This window comes from Macaca fascicularis, chromosome 7 (genome assembly GCF_037993035.2).
Source record: "Macaca fascicularis isolate 582-1 chromosome 7, T2T-MFA8v1.1".
In the NCBI taxonomy this organism is placed as follows: Eukaryota; Metazoa; Chordata; class Mammalia; order Primates; family Cercopithecidae; genus Macaca; species Macaca fascicularis.
The window spans coordinates 80786825-80805119 of record NC_088381.1 but is presented as its reverse complement, the minus strand read 5'-3'; the positions used below and the strand labels follow the sequence as shown (position 1 = coordinate 80805119).

General features: G+C 37.8%; 1 long non-coding RNA gene across 1 annotated transcript in view; it reads left to right on the top strand.

Annotated features, from left to right (window-relative positions):
• LOC135971653 (uncharacterized) overlaps window positions 1–18295 on the top strand; it is a 121203-nt gene that overhangs the window by 51496 nt on the left and 51412 nt on the right. The window contains exon 2 of the long non-coding RNA XR_010587901.2: window positions 14514–14558. This is a non-coding gene — a long non-coding RNA (uncharacterized lncRNA). The remainder of the gene's footprint in view (window positions 1–14513; window positions 14559–18295) is intronic.

Here is an 18295-nt window from a genome sequence, read left to right as displayed (position 1 = left end):
TTAGGGGTATTCATGGCAATTGTCTTCTGCTCAGCGGCCAGCCTCCCCATCAGCAGAAGAAGGAGACATGAGTAGTTGATGGAGAAGGAAGTGGGGACAAGGAGGAAAGAAAGATTTCTGGCTATATATTTTAAATTTCTAGTTATTAAATAACCCCTCTACCCTCATTATTTTGCTTTCCACTTTAACACTGCATAATGAATATCATTACTTTTTATTAAAACTTAGACCAGGACAAAGAGGATTCTTTACCTACATAGGAGGGCTTACTTGAAACATAAAGCTAATGTCTCTGGAACTGCGGAAGGTTCCATAGTCTGGGTAATTAATTAATGGGTACAGCTGGTAAATTCTTTCTTATCTCTGTCTTACTGTAGCAGGATTGGATTTGGAGAAGGCTCAAAACAGTGATCATGGAGAAGTCATAAACATTGAGTCACCGATTCCATTTGCCTCCCATCTTAATATGAGGTGATTCTTCTCTGAAACACGCAATTGCCAATTCCTTGACCGACTTCATGTGATTGTTCACAAAAATTGTGATATGGCTAATTGATTCAGGATGCAGTGCGGTTTCTCACTCTTATCTCAAATGATCCCATAATTTTTTTGTATTTTTTCCCAGAATAAAAAAATGTAAAATCCCATGATAATTTTTTTTTTCTGGCTGTATGTTTCACATATGACTTCAAACTAGGAATGTAAATTAACAGAACCTCACAGCTCATATATGCAAAACTCTTGGGGGAATGGCAAATCTTCAAGGATGGGTAAATTATTGCTCCAGAAGGGGGAAAAAAAGACACAAAGGAAAAGCAATTGGGAATGGGGGAAGGGAAGATAAGAGGCAGAGAGGTGAAGGCAATGAGAGAATGAAGCTAATTAATTAATTTAGGCTATTAATCTAGAAGAAATGTCCTTTGATGATCTCAGAATCAGTGGTGCATCCCAAGTGAATATTGACAGGGACATTGAAATATGTTTGGAAAGGAAGACGTATACGATTTTTCATTTCTTCTACAGTCTTTTAATAATCAAGGTGAAAGAATCCAAGAAATGTTGGCACTATGAAGATAATATTCCCAAGATAGATTTCTCAAGACTTCCTTTGTTTTTTCCTTCTGAATGACAAAGCTGTCCATGCGTGGGACCTGCTCATTCTGTTGCCCAGATGTCTTCTCCGACAGCACCAGAATCCCTAAGGTAGCTAGTGTCAAGCCATGAATTCTCCTTACTGGGTTTCTGCTTTTCCAAGAGTCTTTCAAATACAAGTTGTAACAAAAGTGAAAGCACATGATGACTTGGTTAAACTTACAAAATCTATTCATGTTTCTGCAAAAGGCTCTTTGGACATATTTAAAGCCACATAAGGGAATTCTGGGGAAGTGGAGGGAAACAGCCGTTTCTTGAATCTTCACTATGTGTGTGTCACCTTTTTGGAGATTTCATATTTTATCAACATTCACAATTCCATGAGGTAGCTATGTGTTTCTTTGTTGATAAGATGGGGAAAATAATACCTAAGAAACTTGTTCAAGGTCCCTGAAATAAGGGGCAGAGTTTTCTGTTATTAACATTTTTTGCTTCAACATTTCCAATGGAGCATGTTCAGAAATACAAAATATGAAATTCTTAAAGCAGATCCTTAAGGAGATAAGCATACATACCACATCTTCTGATGAACAACCCAGCCTATCTGTTTTTGAAGCTGCTCCTACTAGAGTTTGAGTCTGATATGAAACTCTGGCCATCTTGTCATTGCTTCATGTTTCTGCTGTTGGAAATAAACAGAAAGAGGAGCCCAAACTGTGTGTGTGTGTGTGTGTGTGTGTGTGTGTGTGTGTGTGTGTGTGTTTACATGTGCATTGGGTATAAGAGACCAAGAAACAGAATGTTGTGTTAGAATCGTAGGCTAAGGGAAAAAGGCATGTTTTGGAATGGATAGAATTTGGTGTAGTAATTAGAAACAGGGGAAGCTGAAGGCAATATCTTAAAACACACAAAGGTTATTTTCAAGATCCTATGAAGCCCTTTACAAAAATAGGTATGACCTGCTCTATACCAACCTCAACTTAATTTAAAGTCCTCAACACAGATACCCTAAGACTCTTCATTTAAGAAACCTCATCCTTTTTATTCTCATTCCCTACTCATAAATCAAAACATCCATCCTGTGTCCCCTTTTCTTCAGGGACTATTCTAGGATAGATAACATGATAAATGTATTCATACTCTAGTACTTCGAGGAAATAACCCTTTCAGATGTGTGTCTATTTGATCAAGAGAATTTAATGCTTTAAATCAAAGCAAAAACTAATGATGGAAAGCACCTCATCTGCATTTAATTGCCTTCATGTTGCAACTTAATATCACTGGCAATGAAAGGATGGTAGGGGTTATGGTCTTGAAGGAAACAGGAGCAGTATCTTGTCAGGGAAGATTCATTCCCCTGAGACTTCCTGCTTCCTGTGACTTCTTTTCCTGGGGCACCTGAATCCATATAAACTGGGAATGTGAATCTTTAATGAGTTGTTGGTAACTTTATTTTATTTATTTTTATTATTTATTTATTTATTTATTTTATTATTATACTTTAAGTTCTAGGGTACATGTGCATAACGTGCAGGTTTGTTACATATGTATACTTGTGCCATGTTGGTGTGCTGCACCCATAAATGTTAACTCTTGTCTGGGCACAATGACTCACACCTGCAATTCTAGCATATTGGAGGGCTGAGGCAGGCAGACAGCTTGAGCCCAGGAGTACAAGACCAGACTGGGCAACATGGTGAAACCCCATCTCTGCAACAAACACAAAAATTAGCTACGCATGGTGGTGCACACCTGTAGTCCCAGCTACTCAGGAGACTGAGGTGGGAGAATCACCTCAGTTTGGGAAGTCTAGGCTGCAGCGAGCCACAGGCCACTGTACTCCATCCTAGGTGACAGAGTGAGACTCTGTCTCAAAAACAAAAACAAAAATACATTAAATCTTAGACTCTGGAAATTTAGGTTCTAATGTACATTGAATCAACCAGTATCCTTTGATGAATGTTTAACTTTCATTAATTCAAACACATAGAAGGGTGATTATCTTTAAGGGTAATACAAAGTTGAATAAAGTATACACTCTGCCCTTAAACAGAGTATAGTCTATTACTATTTAATGTGAAATAAAATGTGATAAGTACATTGGAAATGGTAGAAAACGTGATGTGAATTCTGAGGCAGGAGAGATGGTTTCCACTATAGATGTCAGAGGACAATGTCCTTTTGTCTTAAGGGGCACCAAGAACTGGAAGATTTTGGTTCTTGACTTCAGAAGTTTTCTATATCACCTAGGAAGACTGGATAGAGAGGTGAGACTGAAATGCAGTCACACTTACTGGGAAATGTAATCAACCATTGTAAATGAAGGCAGTGGCCAAATTCTAGCTCCAAGGGGAATTCTGAGGGCATGTGGCAGGTCTTCTGTATGTAATTGCCAAGAAATTGATGAGGGGAACTGTGTTTTTGAAGAACACTTATTTCAGCAAATATTAATTATTTCGTACCACAGGCTTTCGTTGAGCCTACCATGTATCAAGGTGTGGATGCAGGACATGTGGACTAGAACAGGGACCAGAGCAGAGCAGAGCTGGCTGGTCAAAAATGCTATACAGAGGGGAGGTTTTGTCTAGAATCTCAGACAAAGGACAGACATGAATTGGAGAAGGGTGTGCTTTCTTGAAATAAGGTCACCCAGGAAAACTACTGGGGTAGAAAAGAGCAAACGAAGGAGGGAAGATGGTAGGTAGGCTGACATGGCCAAGAAAGATGGTTCCTGACAGAGAACAGAGAGGTGAGGAGATTCAGGGGTGGTGACTGTTCCCATTTTAAGTCATGGATTGACTGCCAACCAGAAGGTGACATGGTCCCGCTGGTGACTTCAGTGAGTTGCATGGGTTAGGTGGGGATTGTTGGAAAATGGGAGGAGAGGGAGTGCTTGGTCTACTGGGACAGTCACACAAGCCGAAGTCTTTTGTTTACAGGTGAAAACAAAGGTCTGCTTTTGTCAGAGCTGAATTTTCAAGAAAAACAAAAACTATATTTTTATTCTATCGATTCTGATTTTAACGTTGGCCATGAATCCAAATATTAGATCCTTTTCTATCGATACATTAAAAAGAAGAAGTAGGAGGAGAAGGAGGAATTTGAGAAGGAAGAGGAAAGAGCACATCCCATTCTTCCTTGGTGATATAGAGAGCTCCAGTTTGATTAATTTGGTTTTAATCTGAATATATTTTTTGGTCTGACGGTATAAAAATGATTTGGAAAAATCCCTGTTGCTATTGTGGGAAAATGAACAAAATTTCCCACTTTTCCACTTTGAACGATGTGTTAAATTATTTGATCTATTTCATCATGAATTTCCTTTGTGAGGAAGACATATTACACACTGGAAATATATGGTGCTAAATACTGTGCACAAAATAGATTTGCAGATTTTATTCTTCTATGATTCTGAATTTGTGTGTGTGTGTGTTTTGTTTTGCAGTCATGTATATGTGTGCTGGATGCTTGCTTACTTGTATTTGTTTTGTTATCCCTATTATATCATCTGTGGTAAAACAACCTCCTCTGCTTTGTTTTTTTCTTTTATGCAAAATCAGGAACATGTTTCTCACAAAATTACAAGCTGGGAATCTTCGAGTCACAGAATCCAACCCTACTGATGACAGAGTCTATAAACAGAGAATATCACAGTTGAATTTCTTACTTAAAAAAATGGGTTGCAGTGGATTCTGTTCAGAGCAGGGTGTTACAGGACTGAACTCAGCTTTATTTCAGCTGAGCATCCGTGCTCTTAAACCTTTGGGATTCTACAAGCCCAGCCTCTCTACTGACCAATGTCAAGCACATCCTCCTTTAATATTATAAAAGTTTGTGTCTTTGTCTCATCATTAGTGTTTCTCAGAAATTAATTGATTGTTAGGGATTAACTGGTGAAGGCAGAGGAAGAGCAGGTGCTTCTACCTGGCTATCATGGAGGCAGTAATAATCATAATGATGACTTGCTGCATTAAGATATGTGGCACCAAGTACCCATTTCAGCCCAAACAGATTGCAAATATATCCCTTCTCTTCAATCTTCCTATTCATTTGGAAATGCTTAGATCTAAAATTCAGCGTAGGAATCCACAGATACTACCAATTAGAATAAGCCACCTTGCCCTACTAAAACTGCCACAGTGCTGTTTGTTTAAGAGATAATGATAATTTAACTTTGAAATAACCTTGTCATTGTAAAAAGAATTAAAATTATAACTCTTCCACAGTCTTGGTGTGCAGCTTTCTATAGACCGTGGTATGCCGAATTTCAAGTAATATTCCTCTGTCGCCCCATATCCCCAGGTCCCGGATAAAAATGAAATGTGCATTTCATAAGAAGATCCCAGTGAGCAGTAATAAGAAAAAGTATTCAATCATAGTCAATTGGCTAAAGCTGTGGGGATGGGCATAAGCCACTATCTTCTTCTTTTATAAAAACAGAAGTAAAAAAATTAAATAAAAACGTTTTTCAACCTCCCACCAGATCCAGTTGGCTAGGGAAATTGAGGAAGTTTTGTCTGTAGTCATATAAAGATAGTTTTCAATGGCTTATTTTAGAATTATGGAAGCAGCATCCATCACTTTAGCTATAATAAACAAAAATTCCAGTCAATGTAATATATATTCCTTTAAGCATAACCTGAGGTCATATCATATCAAAATATATGCCTGATGTCATTACTCCTTCCCCCCCAGATAACAAAGAGTAGAAGATGCATATTTTTTCCCTGAAATTTATGAAAACTCTGACAGTAGTAGGACTTTTCAGTGTTCGGATTTCTGTTTTCAAAGTTGTCAATAAAACTGAAAACAGAAATTGCCCAAAGGATGTTTTGACTTAAAAAAAATAGAAATAAGTAATTGTGCATTTCTAAGTTTGTTAGACAGACTTTTGAATTTGCTTTTTGGAAAGCATTTCATTAAGAAGACCCTATATTATGCTAGATGTAAATAAGTCATAATCTCCAAAAACAATTGTCTTCAAAGTGGTCAAACATATTTTCACATTGGCATACTTTTGCCTGCAGAAACGTAAAACGTCTTCCAGAATTTTGAAATCTAGGAAAAACCTGGACTCCTCACGCAGACATGTTTTTGTGAAAATCTACAGTAAAGCTTACTTTTCCTTTTACCTATAAGGAAACCTTTACTAAGTTAGCATATTATGCTGCTCTGAAACAGTTGGGAACTTTTATTCATCCTGATTCACTGTAAAAGGAATTTCATTTTGTCTAAGTTCACTATAAGCAGGTGCCACTAACAACATTGGAAAAGAAAAACTCAACAGTGCCAGGAAAGTCCAACATTTAAAAAATATCCTTAAAATAATAGTTGTTTAGAGAGACCTCAATGGATCCCAGTGCTCCGGAAACTTCTCCTGGGTTGTGAACAATCAAAGATTTATTTGAGCTCTCTGCACACTGGGAAATGAAGACCCAGAAGCTCATTATCATGTCTATTAAAAAGCAGAAACTGGGGTACATCTAAGAAAAGATGTATTACTTTTTAAACCGCACTGCAAACTGCAGACCAATAGGGACTTGAACTATATAAAAATACTCTCAGTAGTCGGGGGGTGGAGAAAGGGTGGGGGTGGGGACTCACTCTCCCAAACAGCAGGAAAATACCATGCCACCAAGTTCCATTGTTGTCATGGTTTTGGAAAGGTGGCTCTATCAGTTTTTCTTGAAACATGATTTTTGAAGTCAGACTTTTGGTTTGATCTGGGGACTGGCTGTGACTACTCGAATAACTTAGGGGACCATGCTCTAGAGGAGGTGAGGGAGGTTTGATGAGCAATGACCAGTTAAATTCTAGTTAACCCCAATTATAAACCTTCACCTTTGCTAATTGGATTAATTTGTCAGCAGCCAATATAATCATAAAGTATACTAGCGCCAACTTTGTGCCATTTTATTACAAGATAAAAATCATTATTGTGGCATGGCTCATTTCTTAAGAGTGGATCTATAACCAGTTTCTGCAAAGGTAGAACAAGGTTGAACTTACTGTAAAGTTGGAAGGGCCATTAATTATAGAGAGATTCTCTTTACAGCTCACCAAAAATATGCCCAGTAAGCAAATTCTCTCTCAATTAAAAGCTTTCCAAACTCAGGGTTTAATGAAATCTTAATTAAAGTCAATGGAAAAGTGATGTTCAGAAAAAATTTTAAAGGTACTCAAATGTGTCCTTTATTTCCCTCTTGGCTGATCTGAGCATACTGACTCTTTCTGACTTTTCCGATTTTTTAGTGTGTTTTGTGCACAGAAAGACATAATCCAGAAAAACCTGTTGCACTGATATAGCAATCCCCACCACCCAAAGACAAGAGTGCTTGCTTTCTTAATAAAATGGTAAAACATATTACCACAATGTTCCTAAATGTTCAAACAGACTGAGAAAGAAAATTTGCCTGTACTATATGTTGGGCTTAATTTAAATAATAAAAATATAATTTTCTGTTTCTAATTCTGTTATAAAATCTGTGAATGAGACCGGTTTGAGTAAAATGGAACATCAATGTCAATCACGCTTATTTCCCTGTGGTGGAAATAAAATATTTCAAAGTGGTCCAAGTTGAAGTGAACAGAGAATCTGTTATACTTGAAAATATGTTAATATGTCTGCAAAATATTGTGCTTTAGAATTGGCTAAAGGGCAAATAGCTATCGTCAGCATTGTCTGTGCCTTGGGTGAATTAGCACCCATCTGCCTAAATAGATACAAGGCTGCCAGTGTTATGTACGCACTTCAAATTACAAAAGAAATACTGTAGCATTTCTGTTTTTATCTGTTGCACAAAGGGAGGCACTGGAAATTAGATATTCCAAGAGAATTTAGTCAGTCGACTTTTTTTTTTTTTTTAATAGGGGTACCTGGAGATTATTTCTCTTTACTAACACAGCAATTTAGAGGAAAGAGACCCTAAAATGATCAGATTGTATAAATTAATTGTAATACACTGTGTGTGTGTGAGTGTGTGTGTGTGATCTAGCTAGAACCAGGGCAACAAATGTTCTACTCTATCACCTAAACCAGACCTTGTCACCTGTTGACAACAGAAAAGAACCAAACCCGAGTGTTGGGATCAGGGCACAATAATGCATGTTGACAATAAATTATCAAAACAATAATCATGTTTAGCCAATCCCTTTGTGTAAAACTGTTATTATGATTCCAGTGCCAGCTGTCTGAAACTTTAATTTAAGTGCTTGCTTGAGGCGAGACATTTGGAATGCTAGTTTAGAATGTTTTATAGCTCAAGCAATATGTTTTACTAACCTCAAATACTGTGATGATGGTTTAAATGGTGACTATAATTTGTACGTGGGGGGCTCCAGGGTGAATTTTGCTTTCCCTGGGAAGTGTTTGCTGCATTGAAAATTCAGTCATTTCTGAGCTATCTGGAGCCATCGATCCTAAAGGGCCCCTGGAGCTGCATCTACCTGCCTGCAGGTAAGCATTGCAGGTGGTTAACTTTTGGGAAGTTATTTCAAGTTGCCTGCAAGTAGGAACACTCTTCAGAAGCAGACATGTTCGACGGGAAGCATGGTGCTGAAGAGGTCATGGTTTATTGGTAGTTGAGTCAGTAAGCTTTAGTCTGTTCCTTCAACTCAATCATTCTCTTAATCTCAGACATTCGAAAGAAGGCAAAACTATATCCTGTCAGGTTATCATCAGCACATATTCGTGTTTTTCTAATAATGGATCAGCATTATGTTGGCATATTGAGATAATGATATGTTCCCCTTGAAACACAGTAGGTTCCAAGATAAAATCCATCTCTAAGAATTTTTGCAATTATCTTTATCATGCAGAAGTGATGTGGCCTATGAATTTTGGAAGGATGATGGCAGCTTAAGATGAGTTATAATTTATTGTGTTATATTGGAATATTATTCAAAGTGGTATATTTGTGGAGATATCTATAAAATTAATATTAATAATATTATTTATGTCACTTTAGTACTTACAAAGCACCTTAGATCCATTATCTCATTATCATCACAGCATCTTTGTCATGATAAAATCTATTCTTGCAGTCATGGAGTCAGAAGTTTAGAGAGGTTATATAAGATCAACTAGGTCAGATAACTCCAAAGACCAAGGTCCAAACCTGGGCGTTCTGAGTCACCCAGCAGCACCATAGAATTTATAGCCTTTTGCATTTTGTTCTTATTCACTGTATCATCAAAAGTATCGTCAAGTAACCTTCTATGGACTTTGTTTTTCATTTTACAGACCCTAGTGAATTTAAGTTCTAAATTCAACATCTAAGTTTCTAGGAAAAAAAAAATGTTTCAACTGGAGACTCCTAATATCTAATAACTGTTCTGAGGGTACAATCAGTAGTTAATAATTCTTGGGAGTAATTTGACACCTAAAATACAAACCACATTGTATCATCTTCCAATATGAAAATGTTTTAATTAAGTTCTAGAAATGTCTCCTGAAATTCTGCAAGATAAAGTCTGCTGGAGGAGACAGGTGGGAAAACATACCAAAGCTATGGCAAACATCTACTAAATAAATACTTCCCTGGCAACAGTCTTTGTCAAGCTGATTGACTCAGACAAGAGTAGTTGTCTCATAAATTATCCTAAGAACTGCACATATGTGCATTGATCATATGTATGTTCAGATGTGTTTCTGGAAAAATAATATGTATAATTCAGCCCCCAGCACGGTGCCTGGCACAGAAGAGAGGCTTTATACATAGTAGATTTATGAATCAATATCAGTATATTTCATTTTAGTGAAACTGGCAAGCCTTACCTCTTGAAGGAATTCCAGAGGAAATGTTATATAAAGCAATAACCACTTGCTTTCTCCTCAAAGTATTGGTTTTATAATTCCGGATGCTTACATGTGAATTTATAGTGAGCTGCATTTGAAATTACTATGCTAAGAAACAAATGCTCTACTTAATTGGCATTTGCAATGCAATTTTTCAATTAATTTGTATTTTTTAGAGAGGCAAAGGTATCATTTATACAATTATAGATGATGTTTACAACTTTAATGATTCTGTGAAAATGTTTTTTTTTTTTTTTTTGAGAAACTAGGCAGAAGGGTCATAAACAAAGCCCTGTGGGCATTGTCTGTGTAAGACTGGAAGAGTTAAGTCAGAAAGTAACTGATCAGTAGACACTCAAACCAGAAAACATTTTGCAGGAATATTACATCAGAAAATCAGGGTAGGGTGTGCTTAACTTTTGCATCCTTGATGTTCAGCACACATTAGTCCCATGATGATGGAAGTAGACTAAAACTAAGTCAACTCAGTTATTCACAACATCAGCGGCCGGTTTCCACACAGCCGAATAGACCAGTCATTTGGCGATTCGAAGTGAACATTAATTTGGTGTAGTATTTTGCAACTGGAATTTTGAGGAGAAATTGACATGCCATTATTTTCTTGCTTGGTCTAATATTTTAAATTGATTTTCATGCAATAACCAATGCTGATAATATAAAAATGTTAATTTTGTCTACCATCAGATGGTAAGATTAGGAATGATTGTGCTTCTTTAAATGCTTTTAATGTGTTTTCCATTAGGATAATGAGGATTTTTTTTTTACATTGCAACAATATCCTTCTACATGTCTCCATATGCAGTTACCAAGTTTTCCCTTTGCGATGATGCAAGTATCCAGTTCTCATCTTTCTGATAACATCCATGCTGACTCAGGTCTTCATGCCAGTATTTTGAAGACTAGAAAGGCCTAGTGAAAAGTCTATATTCTATTGCTCTTCCTTTCATAAAGGAAGGCTTATCTTCCTAAAATACCATTAAATTCCTTTTATCATTCATCCTCCTGCTCAACCTTTTATAGGTCACGTTTTTTTTTTTTTCACCAGCTTTCTAAGTAGAGTTCTCCCATTCATTTATTTGTTCATCTACCCTTTCATGCAATAATATCATGTGATCACCCCTACAATGTCAAGAGAGTAGGTATTGTATAAATTGCAAATAACAAGTGATCTCTGTTCCTCTCAAGAGCTTTGTAATATAGTTAAGGATACAAGGCACCTGAAAATAGCTGCAGTATAGTGGTCTTGGAATCAGATTGCCTGAGGAAAACCCTGGCTCCACCACTTATTCATTATATGTTTGGACAACTTGCGTAACCTGGCTGTGCCTCAGTTCACATCTGTAAAACAGGCAAATCATATTACTTACCCCAGGGGATTATTGTAAAGATTAATTGAGATAATACATGCAAAACCTTCGAACATCCTGGTTCAGTGAAGTGCTCAGCAAAGTTAAATGGCATGTGGAGGGAAGAGGAATAAATAAGTGTAAAACAAACGAGCAAAAATAAACCAAAAGAAGGAAGGATTGGGAGGCTGAGACGGGCGGATCACCAGGTCAGGAGATCGAGACCATCCTGACTAACACAGTGAAACCCCGTCTCTACTAAAAATACAAAAAAAAAAAAAAAATTAGCTGGGGGCGGTGGCGGGTGCCTGTAGTCCCAGCTACCGGGTAGGCTGAGGTAGGAGAATGGCGTGAACCCGGGAGGCGGAGCTTGCAGTGAGTGGAGATCGCGTCACTGCACTCCAGCCTGGGCAACAGAGCAAGACTCTGTCTAAAAAAAAAAAAAAAAAAAAAGGAAGGAAAGGAGGGAGTTGAGGGCTTCCAAGCTCACACAGTCAAGTTATTCTTTCCACCAGTGGGTGTTCCCAGTAGGCCCCATTGCCAAAGTGGTATTGGAGCTGTGGTTCGAGGTATTGATCAGAACAAGATAAATGGGAAACGCAAGTGTGCAAGACCTGGACTGGGAAAGTGCCGCTTGAGAGGAGTCACCATCCCTCCTCATGGCAGGTAACGCCTACGTGGCTGTCCTCACAGAACTTCCTCTGGCCAAGAAGCTGATGGGGCTCTTTCACCTGACTCATAGCTTTTTCCAGGGATGACTTTGTTGAGGACAGAACATTCAGACCTTGCCAGGGGGCATGACATCTGACTTCCACTTCCTTTGCTGACCTCTTTATGTTACTACATTGCATTGAAAGAATATGCCTGTGGGTCTCTTTTCCCCTCTGAACTGTAAGCTACTTGAGGGTCAGATCCCCTGTCTTTGCAGACCCAAAACCCAATGCACTGTCAAGAACAAAGTAGACACTCAAGAAGTGCACATTGACCTGAAGAGTATTGCAGGTGATTTGGTTATTATAAGGAAATGTTACAATGTAAGTCCCCATAACCTGGTTCATTGTGTGGGATTTCCCATGGCTCTCTGCCTTCTCCAAGCCAAGTTCATTCTCTTTGGAGTGAGAGTGGCTCTCCGAATCCTACTGCCAATTAACTACAGAGAATGCTGACAGAGCTCTTTTGGAACCTTAAAAGGAAAACTACTCATCATCAGAGGATGGGATTTTCTTTCTTTTTCTTTTTTCTTTCTTATTTTGAGATGGAGTCTCACTCTGTCGCCCAGGCTGGAGTACAGTGGCACAACCTCGGCTCACTGCAACCTCCACCTTCTGGGTTCAGGTGATTCTCCTGCCTCAACCTCCTGAGTATCTGGGATGACAGGCATGCACCACCACTTGAGGATGGGATTTTCTATGCAATTTTCACTTTAGGGTGTCATCAAATTTGAGAGTCAAGAAATTTCTTCTACTGGAGGAACATCACAAGTTTTACCAAATTGAATTGGCTTTGAGTAGAACTCAAAAGCACTAGACATGAGTATGGGAGGGAACTTTTTAATCTAGACAAGGAAAATAAAAAAAAACATAATATGAAAGAGGTCAAAGGTCATAAATCAACTCTTCTTCTCCCTGTCTGTTTGCTTGTACCAGTATACTAGAGAAACAAAGCAACTGTTTTGTTTTAAACAATCTTTACTCAGAAATACACAAACATACTATACACAAATATCTCAGAAGGATAAAAGATTGTTTTTAAATAAAGAAACATTTCTATCTCTATTATATTGTAGAACCAAATGGAGTTCAAGTACATTTTTCCTACTTACCTTACTTTCACATAACATTAAATGAGTCACTAATGCCTTTCAGACAGAGTCAGAAATTGCATTCCTGCAACTGAGGTCAAAATCTTATTGAAGAGTTGTAATTCTCAGATTGATTTATATCATTTCTGTATTCATGTCTTTTTCATTTATTTATTTTCTTCCTTGACCCAGAGAAGAAGCCACCTGCTAACAAAAGCCCCAATGCCATTGAAACTCTGGGTGAATAATAGTGACCCACATTAGCAAGTTGAAAACCCTAACTCTTTCTACACTGCAGAGTAAAAAATTATAGAATAAAAAATAAAGAGGTTATCAGTCATGCAATTTGTCTTCTCTTGCAATGCAGATTAAATGGTTGTAAGTTCACTGGACTCCAATCTACTTGACATCTGTCAGAAGGCTTGAATCATCTTTCTTCCATTAGCAAGAGTCTCCATTTCAACAATCCCCTCCATATCCATATTCATGTCAGATATAATTGTCTACTTCTTGTCAATCTTTCCTGTTAATGGGATCAACAAGTGCTGAAACCAAGCATCTTTCTCTTCCTTATGTTGCAAAGAGAAAATGGTGCCTCTTTTCAGGGACAGAAGAGCAAAAGATAAAAGGGAAAGATAGCGCCTGGATTTCTTGTCATCTAATGTTCTCTTTTATTTAGTTTTCAACTCAGTAGCTTCCTATGATGCCAAACTCTAAGATATAGAATTGCTTTGCAACTAAAATACTGCAAAGGATATGATTCCAAAGGATCCATTTGTGAGCATGATCTGTCTCACCCCAAATGGCTATGGTAGATACTGAAAACTTTTGAATGTGCAAAATGAGGCACTGTATAAACATAATTTGCCTTTGAGAAATGATGGATAGATTTTTGCATCTAGTTTCAGTGCAAAGAACTGTCCAATTATAGTATACTTGACCCATTAGCCCAGCCTCAGCTACTACACAGATCTATAGATTTAAACATATTTGTGGTAAATCCACAAATTATGCATCTGTTGTAGACTTCAAAATGTTGTGAGAGGGGATTAAAATGAAATTTCCTAATCCATACTTCTGACTGTTTTAAATTCCAATTGATCTGTGACCAATCCTGAATCCTTTCAGAGGAGACAGAAGTCAATTTTTTGCTTAAACTAATTGTCCCAGCCCTTGGTATGTGACATGGAACTCAAGAATTTGTTTTAGATCACCTGTTCTTCCCTAGATTCATTTTTGAACCTAAGAATCTGGTTGAGTAGTTACAAAATCAATAGCTTTTGATAAAGGGTGTGGTTAGAAGAGGAAAGCCGTGTGCTCAGGATGCATTTTGAGACAAAAGGCCAACTTTAACCACAAAAGTCCCGTGGGTGTTCCTCATGCAGAAAATCTTTCACTAAATCATGCTTATGTTTTTTATGAATGTTCTGTGTTTTCTTTTTTTTTTTTAACATAGAAGTTATGACAATGTGGCTGAGGGATTCTTAATCAAGCAGTTTTGGTGAGTAACTACAATTTAAGCTTTGTCTAATTCTTTATTCATTTGATTTCTAGATTCGTTCTAATGTGTTTATAGTTGGATTTGTATCTTTGATTCATAGAATTATTGCTAAGAAATGAATAAAACAGCTTGGGAAAAGCAAACATAACATGTCTAGGAAATGTTTTTTGATCTAGGAGAGGTAACCTTGATACTGACATAGTATATATTATTAAATATTTTATTAATTGTGTGTTATTAAATATTACATATTTATTATACATTCACATCATTATATACATATTATATATAATATGTACATACACTATTCTATATATAGTTATATATATACATATATACTGCTTATCTCTTAATTAAATATATGTGTCATATAATGTATATTTAATAAAATAAACCATCTCTTAAGCGTACTCCGGATATACAGTCAGCTCTCCAACATTGTGCACAGATTTATCTTGGCAATGAGTTTCTCTGAGTAGTGTATTTCTATAGGCCAGAATTCTCCCACCACAATCCCCCTCAGTCAAACGCATATACTCTATTTTAAAATGGTTCTGCTACTTTTGTTCAATTGAATTTGTTAAGTGCCAAATCACTGAGTCATGCCCCCTTTTTCCTACTCTGAAGTCTGTGCCAAGCTCTGTCTCTGAGGCAAAGCAGAAATAAACACCTTTCACTAACACTTTACTCTCATGGTAAAATATGAGGGCATCCTCTCTCACTATCTGCAGAGCAGACTCGGAAAACATTGCTTTCTGGATTTTCTGCTTTTCTCATTCTATTTTCTCCCAGAATCTGTTTGCAAAACATTTTATGGAATTGGCAAGTTATTTGCACTGCTTTTGCATTGCAGTCTGCCTAATTCAATTGCAATTATTTGTAAACTGCCGCCATAACTCTTCCTTGGCTAATGTCTGCAAACTGTTTACTAAACAATAAACTTAATCATGCATTCATTGTTGCAAATGTCTCCAAATGGCTTCAGAGTAGAGCTGACTTGACATTTTTGCCTATTTGCAAAGTCATGAAGGATGTTTTCTGAACAGACACCAATTTCTATAACATTTAGTCATTCTAAAGTATCTCTTCTGATCTATTGCAAATTGTGAAGGCCTCTTTTTGGGGTCAGTAAATGTGCTGTGCCAATCCTGGTAGATCCAAAGCAAACTGGGCTGAAGATAAGGCACTGGCAGCAGTGAATGAAGAGAAAGGATGACATCATGGCACAGGCAGTAGGTTATTAAATATTGCATGGGTATTCACTTTGCATGTCAACCAAGTACCTGTTATATTTAAGACCCTCTGAGAAATTTCTTGAGAGGTACATGCTGTGAGAATATGGCTCTGTCCATTAAAACTGTGTGTGGGCATGAGAGGAAGAGAAAAGATGAAAATAATGCCTAATTTTCAAACCCAGAGATCTGATGGAATCATAGTGCTATTAATAACAGTAGATAAGTCAGGATATAGAACTCATTGTGGAAGAACGGTGAGAAATACAGCTTAAAATATTTTGATTTGAGCCGTTGACAGCATATTCTTGCAGAACAACTTCATCAGAAATGTTTATCAGATAGTGGGGAATGGAGGTGATACTGGTTTGAGAACATCAACGATACGGTTGTGACTGATACTGTGGTAATAAACAGGGTTGCTTACTAAAGGGGAATGGAGAGAACAGGCAGGTTCTTGCGGGGGAGGGGAGTGGGGAGGGCACTGGCCCCTTTAATGGAGAGTAGGAAGATGAAAAATTAGTGAAAGGTACAGAAAAGAATGATAGAAAGAGGCCTGAGTTGTTCTATAGTCATGGAAATGAGGCTGGCATTTCAACAAGTCGGGGGTGGTCCACGGAGTGGAATGGACTGCTGCAGGTATGTTGAGGACAGAAACTTGGCATCTTGAGTTTCAAGATGCAGAAGTCACAGAAGATCCAACGGAAAATGCATAAGCAGATTCAAGGGTGTGAGTCATCTTCCTGGGAGCTAGGATGCAGGACGCTGATGAAACTAGTGTGAGCATCAGTTGCTGCCCACGCTCTGGGGGATATTAGCTCTGAAAAGGATAGAGGCTGAGAAGTAGCCAGCAAAATTTCTGAAACCTGCCTAATTTTCCCCTACTTCCAAATCTTGGCGCAGGTCATTCTGTCTAAACCGTCAACACCTCCTCCACCAGCCTCACTCTCTGCTTATGAATTTTCTGACTAAATTAATGGAAAATTTAGAAGCAATCATTGGAGAACTTCCACACATTCATCTCTATGTCTGTATCAACAGTCAGTGATACGGTTTGGCTTTGCTCCCACCCAAATGTCATCTTGAACTGTAGCTCCCATAATCCCCACACGCTATGGGAGGGACCCAGTGGGATGTGATTGAATCATGTGGACAGTTTTTTCCCATGTTGTTCTCGTGATAGTGAATAAGTCTCATGAGATCTGATGGTTTTATAAAGGACAGTTCCCCTGCACTTCTCTCTTGCCTGCCACCACGTAAGACGTGCTTTTGTTCCTCCTTCGCCTTCCAGCCTGGACTTGTACCCACAAATTTAAATATTATATATGTGCTTGTCATGTCCAAACAGTATCTCCAACTCAACCCTTCTAAAACCAAACTCATGGCTCCTCCCTAACCACCATTCTTCTAAACTTGCTTCTTCTCCAGTCTTTTTTTTTTTTTTTTTTTTTGAGATGGAGTCTTATTATGTTGCCCAGGCTGGACTCAAACTTCCCAGCTCAAGCGATCCTCCCACCTCAGCCTCTCATTTAGCTGGGACTATGGCGTCATGCCGTTACACCTAGCTTAGTCTTTTTTTTTTTTAACCTTAGTAACTGGCAACATCATCTTTCCAGTTGTCTAGGCAAAAACAATGTAGATAGTCTTGACTACTTTCTTTTCTTCATACTTTCAAACCAATCCATCAGCAAATACCATAAACTCTCTGTTTGAAATAATCTAGCACCCCACCACATCCACTGTCACCAGTTTTGCCCAAGTCAACTTCATTTCTTGCCTGGACTATTACAGTACCTTCTATGTACTCTCTCTGCTTCCACACTTGCCCACCCAGAGTCTCTTCTCAACAGCAGCTAGAGTGACTTTTTGAAAACATTGTTTATGCCACTCTTCTGCTCAGAGGCCTCCAGTAGTTTTCTAAACTTCACCAAAGGTAAAAACCAAAGTCCTTGCTTCAATGGCTTCAAGAGTCTACCTAATCTGGGCCCTGGCAATTCTTTGACTTCATCTTCTCTTTCACTATCTTTTGCTCACTCTGTGCCAGCTATACTGTCCTACTGCCTGTTCCTCAAACAAACTAAACCTCTCAGGGTATTTGAATACTCTGCTTCTTTCTTACTGGTATATGCTTCCCCTCAAATCTGTATAACTTGCTCTTTTACTTTTAAACATTTCTTCTCAAATATCACTTATCATGAGATTTTTCCTATAAAAAATAACCTCCACTCTTATTCATTACTCTCCTTTATTTTCTCTCATGTCATCATATAACCTACGATATTTACTTGTTTATGTATTTCTTGGGTCTACCCAACAAAATGTAAGATCTGTGGAAACTGGAACTTTATTTTTATCACTGCTTTATCTTCTACTTCCACTACTTAGAAAAGCACCCAATAAATGATTTTTGTTTAATAAATATTCGCATGAGTACGATTCAATGGAATGAATAAAAGTTGATTGGTGCCTAGCACACTACCCAGAACATCATATTGATTCAACAAA